Source organism: Mytilus edulis, chromosome 8 (genome assembly GCF_963676685.1).
Source record: "Mytilus edulis chromosome 8, xbMytEdul2.2, whole genome shotgun sequence".
Lineage (NCBI taxonomy): Eukaryota > Metazoa > Mollusca > Bivalvia > Mytilida > Mytilidae > Mytilus > Mytilus edulis.
The window spans coordinates 31105793-31115727 of NC_092351.1; the positions used below are offsets into that span (position 1 = coordinate 31105793).

The 9935-nt window shown below is 32.1% G+C and overlaps 1 long non-coding RNA gene across 1 annotated transcript; it reads left to right on the forward strand.

Moving 5' to 3' along the window:
- The first annotated feature begins 541 nt into the window (after positions 1 to 541).
- Positions 542 to 8245, forward strand: LOC139485333 (uncharacterized). Its single transcript, XR_011655296.1, has 3 exons — positions 542 to 586; positions 3623 to 3712; positions 7415 to 8245. It is a non-coding gene; the product is annotated as an uncharacterized lncRNA (long non-coding RNA).
- Positions 8246 to 9935: the final 1690 nt, after the last annotated feature.

Sequence of the window (9935 nt, forward strand, 5' to 3'; positions counted from 1 at the left end):
ACAGTTAGAATATACTGTTCCTGGCTTAGAATGATTCTCTGCTCAGCAACTGGTGCGTAATTAGCATTTTATTCACGTGATTTTATTCAAATATCTTGTAGCAGTAAAAAACACTAATTTATGTATTTTTCAAATAGCTTTATTCAGCTTTAAATAATTATAGCGAAAAACAGCGAACATGGGAAAATGAAATGTTTTTAGTAGCCTCATTATTAAATCTTCCGGTGAGTGTGATCAAATAAAGAGGTTCTCCGTATTACGTATTACTTGGGAAATCTTATCTGATTCAGGATGAATGGTTTTCATTCACCGGAATTTGCACTCGAGAGGTCGTTTGTGTGTTAACGGAAGTTAGCGAAACGCTTTTTATCGTTTAGACGCTTGTAACTCCGATAAACTAATGGAGGCGGCAAAGTACAACAAGTGGACGGTACCGAAGTTAAAGGCAGAATTGGTTGTAAGGGGAGCTGTGATAACAGGAAGAAAAGCAGACCTGATTGATAGGTATTTTTTCAATGTGAAATACATCGGTTACACTCCCCTATCACCAGTGATTCTTTGTTTTTAGCTGACATTCTGAAAAAAGGTGTGTAAGTGTTGACTCGCAATTTGCATGATTAATAACAGATATCGAATCGTTACCCGGACTACTGCAAAAAACAATTATTCAGTTTACTGATTTAGATGGAAGGTAAACGGACAGAAAGTCGCAGGACAAAAAGTCACAGGACATGAAGTCACAAATTTGATAGGACAAAAAGTCACAAACAAATTGTTTACAATTGGTTTGAATATATATGAAAAAGATCTTGAAATATTTTCTTTTTATTACATATATTCATTTTTAATTTAAGGAAATTGCTCATAGAGCTTGATAAACACGATTTTATAAATGGAAATGTATTAGATTTTAATCTTTCAAAGGATATATTTATGGGCCAATGGCGCCATATTTATTGGCAAATTGAAGCCAGTACATTGTACAAAGCCACTTTGAAATTTTGTTTTCATAACAATTATTTGATTATTATTGATATTTATTGAATAAATTTTAATTACTAATTAAGTTGCTTCTTATAAATATAAAACTTCAAGAAAAATACAAAAAAAAAGGGTTTTCTTGTTCAAAGAAAAATAATCTCTAAACTGAATTGTGACTTTTTGTCTGTGACTTGTTGACCGTGACTTTTTGTCCTGTGACTTTCTGTCCTACATTCAGATTGAATAGGGGTTTGGTTCAATGACCCCGTCTCCCTCTATCTGAGACTACTATCTCAGTGATGAACTTAATGTTTTATGTATTGTGCTTGTCATATATGTATGTTGGATAAAAGCTCTAGAGCTTATGTTGTATTGTATGTATAACCAACTTTAAATAAATCTTTTTTGTTAGCCCATAACAACTAACAAGTAAGATTTAGGTTTCTTCTTTTTGTAATACAAACAATTATTACACCTTGAAAGGATTTTTTTTTTACTATGACGGCGTCCAAGAAAAAAGTTGAAATAGCTAGACACTAACTTTATATTGGACCCTAGTACATGTAGTAGATTTATATGTGCTTGTGGTTGCATATGTAAATGCATGGATGCCTGCTACACTATAGAATACATAACAAGGAAGCTTTGCTTTGCTCTTCACAGAGTACGAACTCGTCTTCATAATTAAAAACCTTCCGCCAAGCAAGCGTAAGGGTCTTTGACAGTAACCAACACTTATCTCACGAGGCGTACCTAGTACGTCTTTTTAGGTATATATATATATAAACATTTATTCGTCATTGTGCGAAGTGCTCCTTTGAAGGAGGGATTTTCTAAACCAGAACAGAACAGAATAGCCGTGCAAGACTTTATTATCATTTGGACTACCGGTAATATTATGGCACATTTTGTCTTACCACAGGGATTTGTGTCAATTTATCTGGTTTTCTATCCTCTGACCTCATTTTCATGGTTCAGTGGTTATTGTTAAGTTTTTGTGTTTTGGTTGGGTTTTCTAATATTGTATGCAACATGTCAAGTATATTTTTTGTATGAAAATTTTTAGGGATGTACATGTTAGACTGGAATGTTTTATTCAATCTTGACCTCATTTTTATGGTTCATTGCTTAATGTTACCTTTTTTTTTTATTTGGCCAGTTTCTCTATTTTATTATTTTCAAATTAGCAAAAGGTCAACTAGGTGCATATGTCTGACTGAGAAGTTTCATCTTACTTTATTTTCATAGTACATAGGACAATATAAAAAAAGAAGATGGGGTATGATTGGACAACTCCCCATGAGAGACCAAATGAAACAGAAATTAACAACTCAAGGTCATCCTACAGCCTTAACAATGAACAAATATAAAAAAAAGAAGATGTGGTATAATTGCCAATGAGACAACTGTCCACAAGAGACCAAAATGACTCAGACATTAACAACTAAACGTCGCCGTACGGCCTTCAACAATGAGCAAAGCCCATACCGCATAGTCAGCTTTAAAAGGCCCCGATAAGACAATGTAACACAACTCAAACGAGAAAACTAACGGCCTTATTTATATAAATAAATGAACGAAAAAAACAAATATGTAACACATAAACAAACGACAACCACTGAATTACAGGCTCCTGACTTGGGACAGGCACATACATAAATAATGTGGCGGGGTAAAACATGTTAGCGGGATCCCAACCCTCCCCCTAACCTGCGACAGTGGTATAACAGTACAACATAAGAATAAACTATAAAAATCAGTTGAAAAAGGCTTAACTCATCAGATGGACAAAAATACAAGTGGACGTGGCCGGGTACTTGTACATCCCTACACAAAAAAACACAATGAACAAATCTGAGAGTACTCCCAGTTATACTGCATAGTCAGCTATAAAAGGTCCAGAAATGACAACAAAAACAGTTCAAACCAGAAAACTAACAACCTAATTTATGTACAAAAAATGGAAAAACAGTTAAATGTTACACATAAACAAAGGACAATCACTTAATTATAGGCTCTTGACTTGGAACAGGCACATATATTATGAATGTGACAGGGTATAAGGAACTATGAAAATGTTTAGCTTTTGTGGTTTGGTTTATTTTCCAGATACTGTAAGCAATAAGGTCACTTTATTTAGTGAACGGAATGATTGTAAGATGCACATGTCTGTCTGTCATATTTTATATGACCGTGACCTCATTTTCATTGGTCAATGAAACACTGCATTGTTTATCATTATTATGCTTAAAGTTACAGGTAGATTATATTTGTAGGATATGTAACAATTGTAAGGTGTGCATGTCTCTCTGGCAGATTCATAAAACCATGACCGCATTTTATGGTTCTTTGGTCAATGCTAAGTTTTCTTGGTTTTGTCATTTTATCAGATATTATAAGCATAGGTCTACTTGTTGTACGAAATGAATGCAAGGTGTCATATAAAAAAAGAAGATATCTGTTTGCCAAGGTTAATTTTACTAAGACCTCATTTTCATAAAACAATGATAATATTAAACAGCAAGAATGAGAATCAAGTCAAAGTTATATACAAATGAGGCAAAATTTTCAGTTACCTACTTTTTATGTATTAGTAGTTATTTTTGTCATTAAATGATATTGTTTACCCTTTTATGTGTAGGTCAAGAATATTAAAGATATAAAAGGGAAACTATAAACAGAAGAAATTATCAACAAAAATAGATTTACAAAGGTCAACAAAGCCTAAATGGTAAGTCCACTGTTGAAAAAAGTTTTAACCCTTGAGTAATGATTAAATATTTATTAAAATAAGATGTGGTACGATAAATGAGAAAACTATCCATCAGAGTTCAATTAAGTGGATGTAAGCATTGTAATTACTTATTAGAGGCCAATGATGACCTGTTAGTAATGAAAAAACTCATACCCTATACATGATATAGTAATCTATAAAAGACAACGCTAACAAAATTTGAAACAAAGCATCAATTCAAACTTCAAATATACCGGACTAATTTATAAAAAAACAAAATATTATGAAAAACAAAAATGACAGATATGAACCAACACCAACCACTGAACTATGTACAAGCTCCTGATATTGGACAGGCATAATATGGCTAGGTTGATATAAAAATAAGAAGAAGTCTGATTTCAAATAAGACTTTTCTCCAATAGAGATAAAATGACATTTAACAATGTTTAAGGAGGCTCGAGGGTATAAAAATTTCAGAAAATATTAAATTTTTTTTTTTCATAACTAATTTTATTTATAACTTTATTAGTTTTTTATTTTTTCATATATGGTACAGAAATCATTCTATAAAATCAATTTGTTTTGGCCCCAGACAACTTTTAAAATGTATATATCATTGAAAAAGCTCCAAATGATCTCCCTTTGGTGCAGAAATGCCATTTTTTGGCGTGAGAATTGTAATATCTTTTTTAGCTCATCAGTGACCTATATTTTTTATTATCATTTTCAACTAACTTACTAAAACTAAACTATTGTAAAATTTAAGCGATTTCTGTAATTAAGTTCTTTTTTCATTTCAAAATTACCTCCATTTCTCCTATTAGTTCAACAGAAAAAAAAGTACCTTTACAAAAATGTATATATATGCTTCTTTCAAAGGCGGATTGTGAGTGTGAATGAATGGTGTCCCCATTTTTAGCTCACCTGACCTGAAAGGTCAAGTGAGCTTTTCTCATCACTTGGCGTCCGTCGTCCGTCGTCCTGCGTCCGTCGTCCGTAAACTTTTACAAAAATCTTCTCCTCTGAAACTACTGGGCCAAATTCTACCAAACTTGGCCACAATCATCCTTGGCATATCTAGTTTAAAAATGTGTGGCGTGACCCGTCAAACCAACCAAGATGGCCGCCATGGCTAAAAATAGAACATAGGGGTAAAATGCAGTTTTTGGCTTATAACTCAAAAACCAAAGCATTTAGAGCAAATCTGACAAGGTGTAAAATTGTTAATCAGGTGAAGATCTATCTGCTCTGAAATTTTCAGACGAATCGGACAACCTGTTGTTGGGTTGCTGCCCTTGAAATGGTTATTTTAAGGAAATTTTGCAGTTTTTGGTTATTATCTTGAATACTATTATAGATAGAGATAAACTGTAAACAGCAATAATGTTCAGCAGAGTAAGACCTACAAATAAGTCAACATGACCAAAATTGTCAGTCGACCCCTTAAGGAGTTATTGCCCTTTATAGTCAATTTTTAACAACTTTTCATCATTTTTTGTAACTTTTCTAAAAATTTTCTTCTCTAAAACTACATTGCCAAATTTAATCACACTTGGCGACAATTATCATTGTGGTTTATAGTTTAAAAAATGTGTCCGATGACCCAGCCTACCAAACAAAATGGCCGACATGGCTAAAATTAGAACATGGTGGTAAAATGCAGTTTTTGCTTTATATCTTTGAAACCAAGACATTTAGGGCAATTTTTCAAGATTTTAAGGTCCATCAGAATAAGGTATATCCCCTCACAAATTTTCAGTTGAATCGGACAACCTGTTGTTGGGTTGCTGCCCTTAAATTGGTTATTTTAAGAAAATTTTGCAGTTTTTGGTTATTATCTTGAATACTATTATAGATAGAGATAAACTGTAAACAGAAATAATGTTAAGCAAAATAAGATCTACAAATAAGTCAGCATGATCAAAATTGTGAGAGGACCCCCTAAGTAGTTATTGCCATTTAGAGTCAATATTAAATAACTTTTCCTCATTTTTGTAACTTGTATAAAAATCTTTTCTAAAACTACTTGGCCAAATTAAACAAACTTGGCCACAATCATAATACTAGGGTATCTATTTTTAAAAAGAGTGTCTAATGACCCCGCCTACCAACAAAGATGGCCGACATCAGTAAACACATTAACAGGGGAGCGACACAGGCTCTTGAGAGCCTCTAGTTTGTCTATCCTGCAACTTTTGTTGCAGAAAGCTCGACATAGGGATAGTGATCCGGCGGCGGCGGTGTTAGCTAACTTCTTAAAAGGTTTATATTTTAGAAGGTGAAAGACCTGGATGCTTCATACTTTGTATATAGATGCCTCATGTTACGAAGTTTCAGTCAGTCACATGTCCAATGTCCTTGACCTCATTTTCATGGTTCAGTGACCACTTGAAAAAAAAGTTCAAAATTTGTGTAATGTTGAATTCTCTCTTATTATAAGTAATAGGATAACTATATTTGGTATGTGCGTACCTTGCAAGGTCCTCATGCCTGTCAGACAGTTTTCACTTTACCTCGACCTCATTTCATGGATCAGTGAACAAGGTTAAGTTTTGGTGGTCAAGTCCATATCTCAGATACTATAAGTAATAGGGCTAGTATATTTGGTGTATGGAAGGACTGGAAGGTGTACATGTCCAACTGGCAGGTGTCATCTGACCTTGACCTCATTTTCATGGTTCAGTGGTTATAGTTAATTTTTTGTGTTTTGGTCTGTTTTTCTCCTACTTTATGCAATAGGTCTACTATATTTGTTGTATGGAATGTTTGTAAGGTGTACTTGTCTAGCGTGCAGATGTCATCTAACCTTGACCTCATTTTCATGGTTCAGTGCTCAAAGTTAAGTTTTTAAGTTTTGATCTTTTTATCTAATATTATAGGCCAAAGGTCAACTATATTTGGTGTATGGAAATATATTATGGTCTATATGTCAGTCCCGCAGGTTTTATTTGACCATGACCTCAATTGCACGGTTCATTGCACAGTGTTAAGTTTTTGTGTTTTGGTCTATTTTTCTTAAACTATAAGTAATAGGTCAACTATATTTGTTTTATGGAAGTTTGTTAGCTGTACATGTCTGCCTGGCATGGTTCATCTGACCTTGACCTACTTTTCATGGTTCATTTGTCTTTGTTTAGCTATCTTGGTTAATGTTAAGTTTATGTGACAGTTGTAATCAAGCTTTATACTTAGGACTATCGACATAAAATCAATGATTAGTAAAGAAGGTGAGACATTTCAGTGTGTGCACTCTTGTTTAATTTAATTTTTCTATTTTTCTATAAAGTATAAGATAAAGTTCATTTATAGAAAAATATAGCGTAACCCTATATTTATTACATGTATTTAGAAAAAAAATTGATTGAAACCTGTGAGCCCCCTTAATTTAACAAAAATAGTTCACTGTACAGCCTTTGACAATGAGCAAACGCTATACCGGACAGTGGTTTTAATAACAGCACAACATTTGAACAAATTGTAAAAATTTGTTGCAATGGGCTTAACTCAAAAGACTGCAACAAGGAACCAAACAATAACCAGTAATATGTAAATCGTAAACACAAAGCACTGAAATAAGAGTACTAACAATAGATATTTAAATGAAAGTTTATTAAAATGTTCATAAACATGATAAAATAGTCATTTTATTGCTGTATTTCTCTTCACTGATAATTTTTGAGTTTTGTGTATTTGTAGGTCAGACATCTCGGTTTTCATGGTCATCATTCAACAGATCAATACTGAACAGAAAACTTGGAAGATGATATTTTTCTCAACAGTGCGACTTTTTTTATTAATTTGAAATGGAATGTTTTTTTCTACATTTAATAGAAAAAGGAAATTTCAACATAATGACTATAAACAAAAAGGAGTCATATCATCACGATCATAGATGCTCAAGAACTTGATCATGTAAATGCAACAATGTAATTATCAATTGAAAGAAGGAACGAATGAAAAAAATATTAGTATGTTGTTGTCCAAATAAACCTGCTTTGTCTTCTCATTTGAATCGCTCCATCCAATAAAGATGTACCGAGGAGGATCTTTGAAGAACAGATTGAAAAATGTTTTGTCTAAGAATTCCAGGAATATTCTAGTGGATAAATTTTTATTGACTTGACTCTTATATAGTGGACTGAATAAATTTACATAGCAAGCAGCGAAAAAGAAAACTAAAACTTTAACACAAAAAGTGTTTAAATTATAAATTTGCAAATATAAGCATAATATTATGTACACCACAAAGGTATATAATTCAAATTGTTTGCATATTCATGTATTGCAATGAAACTATAACAGAGAAAACCTTACTTCATGAAAAGAGTAAACTATTCAGTCAGAATATGAAATATTTTTTTCAGTTCTATTTTTCATTATAAAATAAACAAGACAAAGATTTCAAAACAATATTTTTTCATTTATTTAAACATGTCATCATTTTGTTTCAGTGAAAGAACTTTACTCTTTGACCTTAAATTTTATTATACATTCCAAAATCAGAATTATAATCTTTATTATCATATTAACAAATAAAAAACATGTTTGTGACAAAATGATTTTTTTTTTATATATATATATAATAAAATATAAAAAAAAACTTGTATACATTTAAAACTTTTTACTACCAAACAGCATTCATTGCAACATACACATACTGTATATTTATATCTATATATTTATAATTTGAATCCCATAGGATTTTATTTTGTCCCATGGGATATTAAAAATCCCATGGGATAATAATAATCCCATGGGATTTTTTTTGTCCCATGGGACAACAAATATCCCATGGGACTACAATTATCCCATGGTACCAAAAAAAATCCCATTGGATTTAACCAAAATCCCATGGGATAATGGTAAATCCCATGGGATTTTGCCCTGTCCCATGGGATATTGAAAATCCCATGTTTTTATAAATCAAATAGCAAAATAAATATAATAGTAACAGTAGAAAACTAATGAAATTATTGAATCCCATGTAATTCCGCACATTTTGGTTATATACATGACACTGTAGCTCTTATTTGAGGCGGCGGCGGATTTGCAAATGAGTGTTTTGCAAATTTAAAGTGTCCAGTGTTTTCAGAAATACCGTACGTAACGTTCCCGATTTTGATTCTGTTGTTAGGGAATTAGCTGTGACGTTCTTTAAGTTATGACGTCATATTCGATGTAAACAAAAGAAACGCTTTCATCAGGTAACGTTTTTTCATATCAAACAATTATTAAAATTGAATTTGTATTGAGATCCAATCTTATATTTTACTAGACTGATAAATATTAATTTTTTCAAAGTCTCATGCAAACAAGACAGATATCTGCGCAAAAGCGGAGAAAACCGGAACAGGAAGTAGATCTGAAAAAAATAATTAACGATTTTGAGTTCATTAGTAGAATGAAAAATTCGGGAAATTTTCCCGACTTTTTTTTTTATTTTTTTTATTTTATTGATTTTTCTACCGTAAATGGGGACTTCGTCCCCATAATATGAGGCAGGCATAACCTGTGAATGGGGACGAAGTCTGTATTTTTTTTTGAATTAAAACATGTTGATAAAAGAAACGGAAATGCCGTAACGTTTTCCGATAATGGTTCTGTTGTTAGGGATTTAGTTGTGACGTTATTTAAGTTATGACGTCATATTCAATGTTAACAAAGAAAGGCTGTTATGCAGGTAACGTTTTTTTCATATCAAACAATTATTAAAAATGATTAGGTGTTGAATTCCCTCCTATATGTTGATAAATATACATTTTATTCAAAGTCTCATGCAAACAAGACCGGAAACGGAAGAAGACCGGAAACGGAAGTAGATCTGAAAAAAAAAGTTAACGATTTTGAGTTCATTAGTACAATGAAAAATTCGGGAAATTTTCCCGTTTTTTTTTATTTTTTTTTTTATTGATTTTTCTACCGTAATTGGGGACTCCGTCCCCATATAAAAGTACATGTAATTGCCCCCTCAATTTTGAATGTTTCTGAGACCGCGCTGAATTACGTCCATTATTCATTTGTTATTATTCAAAATTCAATAATAAATAATGAAATAGTTCACTATTCACTATTCAATGTTAAGTGATGAATGATGAATGATGAAATAGTTTATGTTTCATTATTCAAGTTGAAGCAGTGAATAGCTATATCCCGTATGTCTAAATTCGTCATTTTGGTGTTATCTAACGAATATTCAAATTATTATGAGAAAAAATAA